General features: G+C 44.6%; 1 protein-coding gene across 3 annotated transcripts in view; it reads right to left on the bottom strand.

Moving 5' to 3' along the window:
* Nucleotides 1-18,248, bottom strand: part of LUZP1 (leucine zipper protein 1) — a 68,551-nt gene that overhangs the window by 33,009 nt on the left and 17,294 nt on the right. Inside the window, exon 1 of one of the 3 annotated variants that reach the window (XM_081920555.1) lies at nucleotides 7,013-7,140. The exons of the other annotated variants lie outside the window; for them this stretch is intronic. The gene's annotated coding sequence lies outside the window, so the exon portion shown is untranslated. Of the gene's footprint in view, nucleotides 1-7,012; nucleotides 7,141-18,248 lie in introns of those variants that run through there. 3 annotated transcript variants of the gene reach the window in all.

Below are 18,248 nucleotides of genomic sequence, written 5' to 3'. Positions count from 1 at the left end.
GCTGCTGTCACCATCTGCAGTGATCATTGAGTCCAAGAAAGTAAAATCTCTCACTACCTCCATTTCTTCCCCTTCTATTTGCCAGGAGGTGATGGGACCAGTGGCCATGATCTTCGTTTTTTTGATGTTGAGCTTCAGACCATATTTTCGCTCTCCTCTTTCACCCTCATTAAAAGGTTCTTTAATTCCTCCTCACTTTCTGCCATCAAGGTTATGTCATCTGCATATCTGAGGTTGTTGATATTTCTTCCGGCAATCTTAATTCCGGCTAGGGATTCATCCAGCCCAGCCTTTCGCATGATGAATTCTGCATATAAGTTAAATAAGCAGGGAGACAAAATACAGCCTTGTCGTACTCCTTTCCCAATTTTGAACCAATCAGTTGTTCCATATCCAGTTCTAACTGTAGCTTCTTGTCCTGCATAGAGATTTCTCAGGAGACAGATGAGGTGATCAGGCACTCCCATTTCTTTAAGAACTTGCCATAGTTTGCCGTGGTCGACACAGTCAAAGGCTTTTGCATAGTCAATGAAGCAGAAGTAGATGTCTTTCTGGAACTCTCTAGCTTTCTCCATAATCCAGCGCATGTTTGCAATTTGGTCTCTGGTTCCTCTGCCTCTTCTAAATCCAGCTTGCACTTCTGGGAGTTCTCGGTCCACATACTGCTTGAGCCTTCCTTGTAGAATTTTAAGCATAACCTTGCTAGCGTGTGAAATGAGTGCAATTGTGCGGTAGTTGGAGCATTCTTTGGCACTGCCCTTCTTTGGGATTGGGATGTAGACTGATCTTCTCCAATCTTCTGGCCACTGCTGAGTTTTCCAAACTTGCTGGCATATTGAGTGTAGCACCTTAACAGCATCATTTTTTAAAATTTTAAATAGTTCAGCTGGAATACCATCACTTCCACTGGCCTTGTTATTTGCAGTGCTTTCTAAGGCCCATTTGACTTCACTTTCCAGGATGTCTGGCTCAAGGTCAGCAACCACACTACCTGGGGTATACGAGACATCCATTTCTTTCTGGTATAATTCCTCTGTGTATTCTTGCCACCTCTTCTTGATGTCTTCTGCTTCTGTTAGGTCCTTTCCACTTTTGTCCTTTATTATGGAAATCTTTGTACGAAATGTTCCTTTCGTATCTCCAATTTTCTTGAACAGATCTCTGGTTCTTCCCATTCTATTGCTTTCCTCTATTTCTTTGCATTGCTCGTTTAAGAAGGTCTTCTTGTCTCTCCTTGCTATTCTTTGGAAATCTGCATTCAATTTCCTGTATCTTTCACTATCTCCCTCGCATTTTGCTTGCCTTCTCTCCCCCGCTATTTGTAAGGCCTCATTGGACAGCCACTTTGCTTTCTTGCATTTCCTTTTCATTGGGATGGTTTTCGTTGCTGCCTCCTGTATAATGTTACGAGCCTCCATCCATAGTTCTTCAGGCATTCTGTCCACCAAATCTAAATCCTTAAACCTGTTCCTCACTTCCACTGTGTATTCATAAGGGATTTGACTTAGATTGTATCTTACCAGCCCAGTGGTTTTTCCTACTTTCTTCAGTTTAAGCTTGAATTTTGCTATAAGAAGCTGATGATCTGAGCCACAGTCAGCTCCAGGTCTTGTTTTTGCCGACTGTATAGAGCTTCTCCATCTTTGGCTGCAGAGAATATAATCAATCTGATTTCGATGCTGCCCATCTGGTGATGTCCATGTGTAGAGTCGTCTCTTGTGTTGTTGGAAAAGCGTGTTTGTGATGACCAGCTTGTTCTCTTGACAGAACTCTATTAGCCTTTGCCCTGCTTCGTTTTGATCTCCAAGGCCAAACTTGCCAGTTGTTCCTTTTATCTCTTGACTCCCTACTTTAGCATTCCAATCCCCTATAATGAGAAGAACATCCTTCTTTGGTGTCACTTCTATAAGGTCTTGTAAGTCTTCATAGAATTGGTCAATTTCAGTTTTGGCATCATGGGTTCCCCCCAAATATCAGAGGGACAGGCAAGACAGTACAGCCCCTTCCCTCAGCCTGGCGAAGACCAATTGCCAGGTAGCTCCTACCCTCCCAGAACTTGCCTTCATCTTCGACCATCTGAGTGGAAGTGAGACACTGAGGCCCTCTGCACAAGACTTCCTGGGTCCACGTGACATTTGTCTCCTCCCCTCCCAGAATTGCTTTCATCGTCAGCCATTCCACAGGTCGTCATGTCACTTCATTATATAGCAGGATGAATGTTTTGGGAACCTACATTTGCTTATTTTGCCTCTTCCCTTCCAAGTCCTTTTCCCTTTCATGTCATATCCCTTGGATTGTAAAGACATCATTTTATATTGTACAATGCCTTGATTTCTGTGGCAGAATTAGTTATTCATTCATTCATCCAGCCATTTAAATTTACAGACTGTATAATATTTTTAAAAGTCTCTGAGTAGCTCACAAAGTAACAAAAACGGAAAATCAAGACTAGAATACAAATAAAATGAAAATACATGATGTCAGTAAAAACCCAGAAACAAAATATTGACACAAAATACAGAGCAAGCTAAGAATTAAGTCAGAACATCAGTCTAGAAAGTAAATAAACACTATCTGGCAGTCACACATATTCCAATCAGTAGAGCCTTGCTACATAAATTTTAAGCAAGTCTACTAGCATGATTAGATTTATTTATACACACGACTTAATCCTAACCAGTCACATCCAGTAGGTAGATGATGGTCTTGTAAGATAAAGCTGAAGCCTTTTTCTGAAATCCACCAATTTTTCTAACAAAAACCGGCAATTTATTTAGTGGGGGGAGGGGCAATTCACTTGTGCACAAGGTCAAGTGATGATGTATACATGCGCAAGAGCCACTCTAGATTAAGCACAACTTCACTCCGAGCACAATGCTTTTCAACGGGGGCGGTTCACATCCGTGGCTGCGAGTCATCAAGTGGATGAGGCATTAACTGATGTACACTTATGTATGAATCACTCCTTAATTACCAACAACTCAAGCTGTGGTTATTACGCCAATATACGGGTGGGCGGAAGCCACTCTCCTGTTCCTGGTTTCATGCACAAGTGATGCCACCCAAAAGTCAGGTCTGGATGAAGAAGACAGGAAAGCCAGGCAACCAATAGATCAGGACACTGCCTGTAATCCTAAATGGCGGGTTGCCATATCTTCGTCATTTGTATGGGCTATTTGCGCATTTCAAGAAAACTTACTTTGGCCAGAATTTGTCCAAAGTTTAAGCTTTGCTTTGTTCAAAAGATGTTAAGGACACCTTCAACCAGAAATGTCAGGGCAGTCTACAGCAAAGGGACCCCTGACCATTAGGTCCAGTCGTGACCGACTCTGGGGTTGCGGCGCTCATCTCGCGTTATTGGCCGAGGGAGCCAGCGTACAGCTTTCGAGTCATGCACAAGGTCAAGTGATGATGTATATGTGCGCAATAGCCATTCTAGATTAAGCACAACTTCACTCCGAGCATAGTAGTTGCATTTTTTACTAACAGGTTTCGCTGTGGGTTAAACCACACAGCCTAGGACTTGCTGTTCAGAAGGTCGGCAGTTCAAATCCCTACGACGCGGTGAGCTCCCGTTGCTCGGTCCCTGCTCCTGCCAACCTAGCAGTTCGAAAGCACATCAAAGTGCAAGTAGATTAATAGATACAGCTCCGGTGGGAAGGTAAACGGCTTTTCCGTGCGCTGCTCTGGTTCACCAGAAGCGGCTTAGTCATGCTGGCCACATGACCCGGAAGCCGTATGCTGGCTCCCTTGGCCAGTAAAGCGAGATGAGCACCGCAACCCCAGAGTTGGCCACGACTGGACCTAATGTTCAGAGGTCCCTTTACCTTCTGGGAAGTCATCAAAGGTGGCCGGCCCCATGCACAATACACTGCAGTAGCGTAGCCTTGAGGTTACGAGGGCATGAAAAAGAGCAGCCAGGTAGGTTCTCTTTGTGCTGTTATCCCATGAGCTGCCAGTTGGCTAAAAGTTAAGACAAAATGCTTGCATGTTCAATGGAGTCTGCGGTTGAGAAGTGTGTGCACGGGGGGTGGGAATTATTTGGCCCATTCCATGGAATACCTTGAAAGTGAATGAACAGAATACTTTCACAAACCAAAGCAGAATGATTTATTTTTCCCTGCCAGGAGGTGGAGGAAAGGCAACAATGAAAGATCACTGACTTTCCAGCTCTCCGTTCTCCTCTGGTATGTTTTGCTAAGGATTACCACATGTAACAACAAGTTCACAAAGAAAATTCATCAGCTATGCGCGTGCACAAACACACACCACACCCCCCCCCTTCCAGGTTGCTTTGCACACTTCCATGAGAAAGGGGATGGGCTGGCAAGACATCAGCGAGCAGCTGAAAAGTACTGCAATGGAATCAGGTGACTTGCTTGCATTCCCAGTGTCTGCAATCACCTCTGCTGAGAAAGTCTTTCTCCCTCCCTCTCTCTCCCCGTCCCCCCACCCCGGCAAATCACACATACGCAGCAGGCATCCCTTGGCTTTTGGAAGACAGAGTGAATTAACAGCTTTTAATACAACTGATGACTAAAAGGGAAATAAACAACAACAACAACAAAACAACAAGGGCAGACCCTGGTGTAGGACACAACAAACTCGCGGCACTGCAGCAAAACCAGCTACCCAGAATGCTAAATTGTGTTGCTGAATGCAGAACAGCTACAGCCTGCTAGGAGACAGCTGTACTTGCACAGCCAGCTTGGGAGGAACTGTGCCTTTATATCTGTTGACATTTATACGAAAGTTTGCCTTCTACAGTGAGGTGTAGTGACCATGTCTGTGTCAGTGTCTTGGGTTCCAATTCCGACGCAGCCGTGAAGCTCGCTGGGGTGACCATGGATCGGTCCCACCCTCTTAGCCTAACTGACTGAGCCTAATTGTGGAGGGATGGAAACATTGCAATAACATGTTTTTAAAGCTATCCGTGCACAAATAACTGAAATAAAAAATAGTTCCCACTTTTAATTTAAGGTGAAAGAATTGCCACTGGTGAACTGTACTGCCATCTAAAGCAGGGAAGAGTTCTCCAGATGTTGCTGGACTCCAACTCCCATCATCCCTGATCATTGGCCATGCCAGCTGTGGCTGATGGGAACTGGAGTCCAACAAGATCTGGAGGGTCACATATCCCGTCCCCCTTCCCGGTCGGCCTAAGTAGAGTGTTGGTCTATGACCAAGGAGTTCTGGGTTGAATTCCTATAAAGATCTCTCTGGATGACCTTAGTTGAGTTTCTTTTAGCAGCCTAATCTACCTCAAAGGGTTGTTGTGAGAGAAAAAGTGGTTTTAAGTTCAAGGTAGGTAAGTTGGGAGAAAAAAAAATGTCATTTATAAAGGCGGAACAATAAAGTAAGCATAAAACTCTGGATGCAAAGGACTGGTTTAGAGACTACCTACACACATTAATCCAGTATTGAATTGGTTTAACTATGGCCCTATTTGCTCCTAACAGTTAAAGCAGTAGGTATAACATCACTTTAACAGTCATAGCATCCCAAAAAAATCTTGGGTGTTAAGAGTGCTGAGAGTTGTCAGGAACTCCCCTATTCCCATCTCTGAGCTACAATTCCCAGTCATTTAACAACCAATCCCTCTTCTCAGAGAACTCTGGGAATTGTAGCGCTTTGCGATGGGAATAGGGCTCTTCTAACATGTCTCAAAACCCTTCACAAACCACAGTTCCTGTGATATTTGGGGGGAAGCCATGACTCTTAAAAGTGGTGAAACACTACTTTAAATGTAAGGTGCAGATGCACAGTGTTTCGGATTCTCAACCCTGGAACCCTGGCAATGTCAAGTTCCGTGAAGTCTTTTAAATAAATTTTAGCACCTATTCAAGGCTATAATTACTAGGGTCAAAGAAACCACAGGCAGCGAGATGAGTTTCAAAGCAGTTTAAGATTGTAGGCTATAGACACATCCTCAAGATAAAACGCATCAGCCCCAAAATAACAATTTTCTCCTGGTGCTTCCTGGAATGATGTGAATAAACCTTGCACCAGAATGGATTCCTTTCCCCCTGCATTTTCCATTCTGGTGGTATGTTTATCCATATCATACCAAAAAGCATCCCCATGGAGAGATTTATTTATTTTTTAAATCCTGTCTCCCAAACACACACACCCTCTCCAAGCAAAGGCACTGACAGCCTCACCCCTCCTTCCCATTTGCCTTTGCTTGCTGCTTCCCAGATTAGACCAGTTCAAGGGAGGCAGTTCAGTGGCTTTCCATGCAGAAGGGTGCAAGCTTCAACCCCAGGTATCCCCAGGTAGGACTGTGAATGTCCCCTGCCTGAAACCTTGGAGCGCTGCTGCCAGTCAGGGCAGACAATACTGAGGTAGATGGATAAGCTTCCTGTGTTCCTTGTGTTCCTATGTATCCCCCATCTGCTGAGATCCTGTTTGTTGCAATTTGGACTGCAATTTGGATTTCTCGGGCAAAAGAGCCATCCATGAACTGATCAAATGATGACTCACAGCTCAATACATGAAACTCCCTTTTTTACAAAATACTGCATGCGTATGTACATATGTATGTGGGATGGGGACAGGAAGGCCTCTCTGTCTGCAGCGTCTTATCAGTATCTCGCAAATGCAAGTCATCCCACAATGTAACAGTTACTGACCACATTCAGACAAACACATGAGTTTTCTAGCCACAAACACACACAATCCATCCCATCCTCCCTTTGCATGTGTGTCTTCCATTCACTATAATTTCCCAGCTTATTATTGGAATACAGTGGTACCACGGGTTAAGTACTTAATTCGTTCTGGAGGTCCGTTCTTAACCTGAAACTATTCTTAACCTGAAGACCACTTTAGCTAATGGGGCCTCCCGCTGCTGCCACACTGCCAGAGCATGATTTCTGTTCTCATCCTGAAGCAAAGTTCTCAACCTGAAGCACTATTTCTGGGTTAGCGGAGTGTGTAACCTGAAGCGTATGTAACCCGAGGTACCACTGTAAACCAATATACTAAATCAACTTAAAAACCATGGTCTTACTATTCTGCCTTGTTTGGAAGTGGAGTAACCATAGTTTCCCAGCTCATATGAAACAGGAAACCATAGTTAATGGGCAACATCCCTGTCTGTTGGCTGGTTTGTGCAAAGGGGCTGTGTGATCAAAAAAAGCTCCCTCTGAACTCTCCCACCGAGTGATGAAGATGTGAATGGCTCAGCTTTCCTAATCTGCCAAAAAAAAGAGGGTGGAAGGTGGCCTACCTCACAGGGTTACTCTGAAAGTGAATTATTATCACTCCATCCCCAAACCTCTGGGATAGGACCATCTGTAGGTCTAAATGAGTCATAACATTCCTGTGTCACTCCCTTGAGACAAACGCAGGGAACATCCTGTTCTCTGCAGAGGTCAAGCAGGCAGGGCTTGATGCTGCTTAAAAAAATTAACTGCCCCCTTCCCCAACTGAATGGCAAAGGCTAGTGCATTCTCTCCCCCACCCAAAGTCTCACTTGTCTGTGTGTGCTGAACTTTAAACTTGCTCTGAATAATGCAAAAAAGGAAATGGGAAGAGGGGGGGGGGTAGAGGTGTCACGATCCAACCAGTTTGAATTATCCTTGATTTCAATGGGAAAGCTATAAAAGACACACACTGCTTCTTCAGTACAACTTCAAAGTGCTTAACTAGGGCTGAAGCATGCACCCACGTCATATTCTGGGTGTGTTTCAACCCACTCCCGATTTTTCATGCCAATCAAACTAGCAAGTTGAACAACAACAACCTGGTAGCGGGCAGGCAGAAGAGCAAAAGCAAGGGGCCAAGAATGGTACCCAAATTACTGGGTGGGGAGGAGGAGAACCAGAGGGGAAATACACCCCCCCAGCTGATGTTCTTGGAAGGTTACAGGAAGGCTAAGATTTGGCTTTAAAAAATGGAGGGGGTCAAGAGAATGGGGCTTGTAGATTTCACTAAGCACCCCCTTTCCCCCATAAATGATGCACTGGCCTAAAGGATGGCGGGCATGTTGTGAACTGTATATTACATGCACTGCACTAGGAATACACTGAATTAAAAACAGGGCACTGCAGTTGTGCAGGAGACAAGTTGCCTTGGCTCTCTCCAGTTCCTCCTGGGAAAGACCCACTGAGCTCAAACTCTGGACTGGAGCACAAATGCAGAAGAGTGAAGCGAGGATAAGGCGGCGGAAAGGGAGGGACGGGCAAACCTAATGATTTTGGCTTCTCTCAGTTTCTCATTTCTCCATTTTTGGGTTCAGATCTCCACATTTCTAGATCAGTTTGCAGTGGTGTGCTTTTTTTTAATTTAAAAAAAAAGTATTCATGAAAATTCACCTGCATTTTAATGAAAACTTCTCCTACTTTCGGAATGCTACTTTGCCTAATATACACACTTTTGCAAGGCAATTTTCTGTAATGTAATCATGCTTTTGTATGCTATCTTCATTCATATACACAGTCCCCAGAATGTGAATTTTTGTTTTGGATGGAGAACTGTGCTGCAAAAGTCAGAGAAGTGTGAATTTTGAAGCATGACTACACTTTGGTTTGCGTATTTTTTTGGAGAGTGCAAATTAGGTAGGTTGAACTTTAAATGCAAACTGAACCGAATGTCTCTCCCATCCCTACACAATGGGCCGCTACAAGTGGAAGAAAGCATTTTTTAATACTACACAGAGAGAGAGAGAGGCAGGCACACAAATAAAAAAACCCAGCACAGAAGGCAAAAGCCTGGGAAATAACCTTCCTCCCTGAGATCCTAGTTTTCTCTTTGCAAGGAGTTTATTATGCACTGAAGACCACTGAGATGCTAAACGCTTTCTGCCTTCCAGAGTAAACAACATATGGCTCGATGGACAAATATGTCACTCTTCCCCCAGCGCAAGCAACAAGCTACTATTCCTGACTCAGTTATGCCCAAAATGGGGATCATTGTTTATTTCACTCCAAACAAACCACAATGTTAAGCCAAGGTTTACTCTTGGCTTGCCAACAGCGGTTTGAGCTAAACAAACCACACACTTCAATTCGGACTTAACGCTAAGTTGGGGATTGTGGGTTTGACGGAGGTGTGAACTCCAGCCTGGTGGAAAATGGTTTGCTATGGTTTCCTATGGCGTGTGAACTGTGCCACTGCCTTGCCTTCAGGAATGGCCACAGCTCAGTGGCAGCAAAGTGTCCCAGCTGCTGGCATCCTCAGTCTGGGAATACTGTCTGAAAACCCTGGAGAGCCACTAAGTGGAGAACTGGGGTAAAACAAGGGTGGCCAACACACTTCTATTTTGTTATATTGTTGTATACTTCCTACTGTGAACCCCAGGAAGTTCCCATCTAATGGGGTAAACCTACAACAGCACCACGAGTAACAAGTTTAGCCACTGAATCATGAAGCTTGCCACCTCTGAATGTTCTCTGATCCAGCTGTGTCTGCACCACTAATCACATTTTGGGCTGAGCTGAAACGTTTGGGTTACATGCTCCTAAAACTGCACATAGTCGCAGGGACAATCCATGCTTGCATCCTTCCTTTGATTTTTGCAGGAACCTCCATTCAGCCAAGCAAATGTCTCAAATTTTCAGCTGTTGTGTTGCAGAAGCCTAATTAAGAGCAAATGCTCACATGGATCCACCATGCTTGCAAGGCTGTTAGAAATGTATTTTTGTTTTCTGCTGGGGGGGGGAAACCTCGGGTGAAGCTCCAAGCGGATAATTAAAACTCAACTTTAAAATATTTATTTTGTATCAGATTACATTACAGCATAAGCCTGATACAGCCTATTAAAATCCATTGAGCTATATTACACCACAAAGCGCACAGACTCATAATCCTCCACCCAGCAGCAAATTTACCTGGTGAAATGACATCATAGTGCAACATGGATGGCACAAAGGCCAAATGACTATGGTGGGACCTTAGTGGAAGAACCAGGGCAGCCTGTTGCTTTCTTCTAAACTGCAGTCAACAGCAAAAAGAAGATGGGATATGTTTGTGCATGTATGTTTGCGCACAAGAAGGCAAAGACTTCTACTCTATATAATGGATGGCACAAGCATACAGTGGTTTATGAACCACCAAGGCGATAGAGGGTTTAGTGTTTTGAACTAGGAACAGGGAGATCCAGATTCAAATTCCCACTCAACCATGAAGTTCATATTTGGTCTCCCCTTTCAGAGTTTGTATGGGACACAGGTGGCGCTGTGGGTTAAAGCCTCAGCGCCTAGGACTTGCCGATCGAAAGGTCGGCGGTTCGAATCCCTGCGGCGGGGTGCGCTCCCGCTGCTCGGTCCCAGCGCCTGCCAACCTAGCAGTTCGAAAGCACCTCCGGGTGCAAGTAGATAAATAGGGACCGCTTACCAGCGGGAAGGTAAACGGCGTTTCCGTGTGCAGCTCTGGCTCGCCAGAGCAGCGATGTCACACTGGCCATGTGACCCGGAAGTGTCTCCGGACAGCGCTGGCCCCTGGCCTCTTAAGTGAGATGGGCGCACAACCCCAGAGTCTGTCAAGACTGGCCCGTACGGGCAGGGGTACCTTTACCTTTACCTTTACCTTCAGAGTTTGTAGGGGTTTTTGAATGTCTTATGTAGATTTTTTAATTTCATTGTTCTGTATGGGACAATGACAATAAAGATATCGTAAATCGTAAAATTTTATTGAAGAAGAACAGGATATTTTAATGCCATCATCATCACAGAGGTGTCTGTGGAGGGGATATATTCACTGAAAATGTTACCTTGTTTTTCTTTTAATTTTTTTTAAATGAACCCATTTGTTAAGTCTGGCACCAGACTTCTATATATATCCCTGCCACTCTGTAGGTTTCCTGACTGGGTTGCCTGGAGAGCCATGTTTTAGACATTTTCATTCATATATATCCCAGGATTTTAACTGATACCTGCTGCTTTTTGTATTTTTACTGTTGCTACGATAACTGCTTCTGTTTCTGATGTTTCTGATCTGCTTTATATTTGTTTTATGGTTCTCTTTAATTAAAGATTCATTTATTTTTAAAGTTCAGCAGCTGATATTTTGGCAGTCACTATCTCCGCCTCATTTCCCTCACAGGAGACAAAACGGAGTATCCCTTTATTTAATTTAGCACGGAGATTTCTCGGCTTGTGGAAATTCCTGACTAGGCTCAGATCACATGTAAGCTACCTGGTGTTGCCCTGCGATTAACAACTGGTGCACACAAGGTATGTCACGCCTTCCACATAACTGGTCCAGCCATCCTTTATTGCACACATGAATGAAGAAAGTGAAAGGTAGACATATTCAGGTGCCTATATCGAGTGATTAGGAACCCCTGGCCCACCTGGCCTCCCCACTTGGCTTGCAAGTTCCTATGACTGATGACATTTATAATGGCAAGTTGGGGGGGGGGCAGAGAAATATGCAGCTCCCCCAAGAACAGATTGGCAGGCACTGCTGATCATCAGCAACTGCAAAGGAATATGGGTTGCTTGATGTCACTGTGACATCATGTGACTGACAGGTGCGTAACCCTACCCAATGGTCAAACGTGGCCTGTGGGAGTGGCCTACCAGTTGGACCCCATTCCACTCCCTGCATTCTTCTGAATCAGATTATCTGGCCTGTCTAGCTCAGCATTCACTTTTCTGACAGGCAGAAACTCTTTCACCTGATCCTCTTATAGCTAGAGATGCCAGCGGCTGAGCCTGGGACATTCAGGATGGAAAGTGTGGTGGCTAGCTTTGAGTTACTAGGGGACCAACAATGGGATAGGTCGGTTGGCTTAATGTCCCACAACCTCCACTAAACTCTCTGAACACCTGCATGCCAGCCCTATAAAATTCATCCGATGCAGCATTCTCACTTCCAAGTTAATAATAATAATAATTTTTATTCGACTGTGGTGTCAAGTTTGGTTTCCTAGAATAAACAAAAGTACGAATTCAGCTCTGGCGACTTCCATATGCAACAGCAGTTAAGTGCTCTTTCACTCCACTGAATTGAATTTGCTGTTCTGAATGAAGCTGACTTCTGCCTGATCATGCGAATGAGGACTGAACACAAGTAGTGACCGGAAATAAACACAAAGGAGTCAATGATTGCACCAACAGAGCTCTGAAGAATTACAAGGAGCGTATAAGCGTAGCTCACTTTAATGAAAGTGTAGGTAAATCTAATTAAATAGTCGTGATTGAGAATCTCCCAGCACCCACACACATTATTATTATTATACTATGGTGCCATATGGCCTGAGTTCACATTTACTAGGGCAAAAAGTCTTACCACTCAATCTCCTGAAATTTCAAATACATCCACCTCGCCACAAAAACACCTGATTTTCAGTTTCTAGGGGGAAAGACTGAGTTGACCACTGTGAAGAAAAGGTTACTAAACTGGATGGTTCACTGTCTGATCTTGTGTTCTTCCAAATTATAGCTCCTCCCCAGTACTGATGTCTTGGTCTGCATTCTGTTTTTCTCTAAAACATTTCTTTCGACTGAAGATTCCAAGGCAGCTTGTAGATGATTCTGAGTGGATGTGCCCAGGCCCAAATGCGTTTTGTGAAATACACTTTTAAGAAAACAAACTATTTGATTCGCTACCGTATTTACTCGAGCCTAATGTGCACCTCACTTTTCAGAACCTCGAAACAAAAAGGAAGTATTTGCTGGCAGATGTAAATGTGCCGTCAAATCTAATGTGCACCTTAATTTTTGCAACCTAATTTGGCCAAAAAAATGTGAGCATTCGATTCGAGTAAATGCGGTATATTTTTAGCCTGCTTTCTACCACATTAATCAAGAAATAGGAACACAGGAAGCTCCCTTACACTGAATCAGACCATTGGTCCACCTAGCTGAGTATTTTCTACAATGACTGGTAGTCGCTCTCCGGGATTTAAGACAGGAATGTCACCCAACCAACCCTACCAGGAGATGCCAAGGTATAAACTATGAAGGATCTAATGTCTGCTCAAATCACTAACCCAGTGGCCTTCAGCAAGCTAATCTGCCCCTACCCTAGCCTGCAAGACAGTCATCCCTCGTGTTGCATCCGGGTTTCGGCACACGCACATGTGCAGAAGCGCCAAATCGCACCGCGTGCCTGCACAGATGCGGCACTTTGAGTTGTGGGCATTTCACGTTACGGACAGGCCTCCGGAACGGTCCATAACATGAGGTACCACTGTATGTGGATGGTAGTAATAGCAGCCTACTTTACAGAGTTGTTGTAAGAACATGAAACCCTGCATTACATACCAATATTACTATTCTAAACACATCTGGCCATCTCCCCACAACTAAAGCAAAACCCTTGCACCAGTGAAGCACATTTATAGTGTAACTACTCTGTTGTTTCTGCTTCGCATTTGCCCCGAGACGTGTTCAGTTATATACAATATTCGCTCTTATGCAACAAATACCAGAAGTATTATATTACCCACATTACCGCAGACAGGATTGAAAAGAAATAAAAGCGAAAAGGGGGAGATCAAGTGTTGCAGAACCAGGGTGCTGTAGAGATGAAACACATTAGAAAACAGGGAGCCCACAGAGTCTCCTAAGCTAGGTTCCCTGGAACAAATGAAAAGTCCTGCAAGAGCATGGTTCTGTGCCATTTGCACAGAGTGCATGTTGGAGACATAAGAGACATCACAAGAGAGCAATAGCTGTGAGTACCTCTTTGCTGGCCACACAGACCTGCAAAAAATACATCTCAAAGAGTTAAAAAAAGGAGGGACTGTAATGACTCTTGAAGGATTTAGAGTCCAGGAGGAAGATAAACTCCAACCACATCATGTGAATTCTGAGGATTATGCAGATAAAGGCGTCCTCACCCAATATCAGGAATGCTTCTGTTCAGGGGGCCAGCCAGTCAGCCATACCTTCCTCTGGAATACAAAAGGGGCTCAAGCTTTCAACTCACTGTTCACCCACCTCCATCCAGGTAGTCTTTTTCAACTGAGGGCTGGTCCGCACTTCCCCTTGTCCCGTGCCTGAATAGCACAGGTCCAAGCGGTTTCCCTCCTGCTTTGCTCCTTTCCTTGGGAAAATCAGCTCTTTAGTGCTAAATTGCAGTAAAGGTCAATCCAGAGAAAACCCCAATCGCTGCTTGTTCAGCCTGAGCACTTTTCCTTGGTGGAAAGCAGGGGGACAAGGAAGTGCGGGTTAAGTCCCGAAACACAACATCCTTTGCCTTCTGGAGGCCACTTTGAATTCTTTGTTCTCATTTGGGGTTTTTTTTGGGGGGGGGGCAGAATGGCTTTTGCTCTTTGAATGCTTTTTTAAAAAAGCACGTTTCATACTTTTGCATACATCTCTGCCTGATATCCTGGAAGACTACTGCTCCAGGTGGAAAAGCAATACTGGCCATGTATAAAAAATGACAGGATTGGCACTGGTGAGGAAAGATTTGGGGTCTTGCTGGAGACCTCCAGGCTCAGAATTTGAGGCAGAAAAATACCTCTGTGAAGCGAAAATAATAATAATGCTGTTCTGGCTTTCAATGGCGTTACAGACAGAGAAAAATAAATGTTGCTAGCAATAGCCCAACTATTCCTTGATAAATTGCAGAACTAGAGCTGTTTTGGGGAAGCTGGGGGAGGTTCTTCAGTTCTCAGTGATGGGACCTATTTTAGCCTTGCATTTTATTAATGGGAAACAGTAGCTTGCTGAAATCTGCTGGTGACACCAAGTTTGTAGGCGGTCTTGTTACAGAAAGAGATCAGGAAGCTTCCTACACAACAAGTTAGGTGACCTCATGAATGGAGCAAGAACAGAACGAAAAGCAAAATATAAGGTCATGCACTTTTGAGGACTAATGGCAAATGGACTCAACAAGAAACTGAGGAGGATGGAATTGTAGAAGGCAACAAAGATGGTGAGAGTCCCAGAGACCAGGGCCACATTTCCACCATCCATTTAAGGCATTATAATACTACCTTAAAAGTCATGGCACCCCCCAGAGAATCCTGGGAACTGTAGTTTCAGGATGCTGCAAGTTGTTAAAGGTAAAGGGACCCCTGACCATTAGGTCCAGTGGTGGCCGAATCTGGGGTTGCGGCACTCATCTCGCTTTATTGGCCGAGGGAGCCGGCGTACAGCTTCCGGGTCATGCGGCCAGCATGACAAAGCCGCTTCTGGCGAACCAGAGCAGCACACGGAAACACCGTTTACCTTCCCGCCGGAGTGGTACCTGTTTATCTACTTGCACTTTGACGTGCTTTCGAACTGCTAGGTTGGCAGGAGCTGGGACCGAGCAACGAGAGCTCACCCCGTCACGGGGATTCAAACCGCTGACCTTCTGACTGGCAAGTCCTAGGCTCTGTGGTTTAACCCATAGTACCACCCACATTGTTAGCAGACCCCTACTTCCCTCATGGAGCTACAATTCTCAGAGCAGTTTAACAATCAATCCTTCTTCCCAGTGAACTCTGGAATTGTAGCTCTGTGAGGGAAATTGGGGTTTCCTGACGCGTCTCAACACCCTTAACAAACTACAGTTCCCAGGATTCATGAAGGGGAAGCCATGACAGTTAAAGTGGTATAATAAATCTCTAAACATCAGGTATGCTTGTGGCCCTAAGTCCTACTAGGAAAGGTTGAAGGAGCTGAGTGTGTTAACCTGGAGAAGAGATTATCAAGAGATGATATGATTGGCATTTTCAAATCTCTGAAGGCCTGTCACACAGACAAAGGAATATGTTTGTTTTCTGTTGCTCCAGAGGGAGAACTGATCCAGCAGGTTCAAATGTCAAAAAAATGGATTTAGGAGGAACCTTAGGAAGAACTTCCTGAAAGTATGACCTGTTTGACAGTGGAACAGATTGGCTCAGGAAGTGATGGGCTTTCCCTCATTAGAGGTTTTTAAGCAGAGCCAAGGGTGTTGAAGTAGCAATTTCCTGCATCAGAATGGGGCTGGTCTAGATGTCTTGTGAGGTCCCTACCAACTCTATGGTTTCGTAAGTTCTACCATATAACACTTCCGTTTGGGCCCAATTCACAAAAGCCTTCCCACCCTCCATGTTCTGTCTACATACAGTGAGGTGTAGAAATGAATTTGGGCTCATATCCAACGTCCCCCAACACAGAGCATATGTGTTAGAGCCACATGTGAGGTCACAGGCGTCACTCATGAGATCCAGCAACCCCTTTAATAAACACCATGAACTGATCCAGCTGCCACAAGACGGAATAATGAAATCAACCTGCAGCCCCATCCCTAAAATTCAATCACAGTCTCCAACAAAAAAATATCATTACCAGACCTCATGATTAAAGCAAGCGGGTGCAACAAGGTGATGAAACGAATATCAAATGAACCATAGTCATTCTGTTTCTTCAATTCACAAATTTTTATATCCATTTGCTGGCAAGATTCTTCAGGGGCAAATCAATGAGTGCTATTCAATGTCAGTGTTACGCAGCACAGACCCAATTAAATTAATAAAGGTAAAGGACCCCTGACAGTTAAGTCCAGTTGCAAATGACTCTGGGGTTGTGGCAATCATCTTGCTTTACTGGCCGAGGGAGCCGACGTTTGTCCACAGACAGTTTTTCCAGGTCATGTGGCCAGCATGACTAAGTGGCCAGCATGACTAAGCCACTTCTGGCAAAACCAGAGCAGCGCATGGAAACACTGTTTACCTTCCTGCCGGTGTGGTACCTATTTATCTACTTGGACTTTGACATGCTTTCAAACTGCTAGGTTGGCAGGAGCTGGGAATGAGCAAAGGGAGCTCACCCTGTCGCGGGATTCAAACCACCGACCTTCCTATCGGCAAGCCCTAGGCTCAGTGGTTTAGACCACCCGCGTCCCCGCTAATGAAATTAATAGACATGACTAATTTAGGTTCATTAATCTCTACGGGCCTACGCTGAGTAGGCCTTAGCTGAATGCAACCCAATGTTTTCGACATTCAAAAATATTCCCGAATAAGATTATGCAAGTAATGCAATGTGTCTACAGCCTGTGGACATACCCCATTAATCAAGATGGAAGCTCTAGGTATGTAATTTAATAACTCTCTAAACTCTCAATTATTATGTTGGCAAAGACAGCCCCATACAATTGTTCCAGTAAGACTGACTTCCAAGTGAGTGTGCTTAAGATCCCAGCTGTGAGCCACCAACCATATCTTTTCTCTTACACATTGGGCTGATCTGCCCTTCCACCTTCCCATCACTGCAGGCAGCCAAGCCCTGGAAAAATCCCAAACATGCCTGGGAGGTAGAGAGAGTGGAGTCACAGAACCACCACCAACACTTCCCCATTCCTGGCTGAGATGTTTTGCAACTGGTTGAACCAGTCACAACAGCCCCCAGCCTAAGAATAGGGTGCTGCAAGCCTGCAGCTCATGGAATTTTGCTTTCCTGCCCACAAGGCCACAACTCAGTAGTAAAAAGCATGCTTAGCATACAGAAGGTCCTAGATTTGGTCCTTTGCTTCCACGGTCAAAAGGATCGATGATGTGGAAGACATCATCCTCGGAACTTGGGAGAGCCACTGCCAGTCAGATAATACTGGCCAATATGGACAAATAATCTGACCTGGTATAAGGCAGCTGCTTATGGTTCTAAGTGTTGCTAGAAGAAGCCAGGCCACGCAGCCTCTGGATCCGAGATACAGCTGGGTTTAACTGGTGAAAGGGGCATCTGCACAGGACCTTTCAGTGCTGTGTGGTGCAACAAAGCCATGCATTAGAGCCTGAGACTTTCATTTGACGAACCATAGTTAAGATTGAAAACCGTTTTCTGGAATTAAGAGGACACAAAAAACCCTGCTTAATCGAAAACATAACGTGCAACTGGCTTGTTTCCACAAACCATAGTTAAATTAAACCATAAGGTTCGTGGTAATTTTATCAGGTGTTCCTCAATGACAACATCAGAAACAGCCAACAAGCTTGAAAGTGAGCCCTAAAACTCTTCTGCGCTATGCAAGGGTTCATTGGCAGAAACACCAATGCAGAATGTGCCACTGAAGATACTAAGTTCTTCTTTCTTGAAGGAAAGAAAATGCTGCCACCCCCAACACCATCTGTCCACAGATCCTTAAGGAACTAATTCCAGAGGTCTAGCCAGGTGAGTCTGTTACAGCAAACATTAAGAGAGACTTGTGGCACTTTAAATACAACAAATGTATTAAGTCTTCAAGGTGCCACAGGACTTTTTACATGTATTTCCTTAGGCAAATCCATCTCCTAACACAACTCAACTATGTGTGTTTGTGTACACGAAAGAGAGACTTCTATCTACACCTATCACAATTGTGACCTCTTTGCTGGGGAGGAG

This window comes from Podarcis melisellensis, assembly GCF_964234715.1.
Source record: "Podarcis melisellensis genome assembly, chromosome: 8".
NCBI classification, from domain to species: Eukaryota; Metazoa; Chordata; class Lepidosauria; order Squamata; family Lacertidae; genus Podarcis; species Podarcis melisellensis.
The sequence above is the reverse complement of the archived record's forward strand: the minus strand, read 5'-3'. Positions and strand labels throughout refer to the sequence as shown.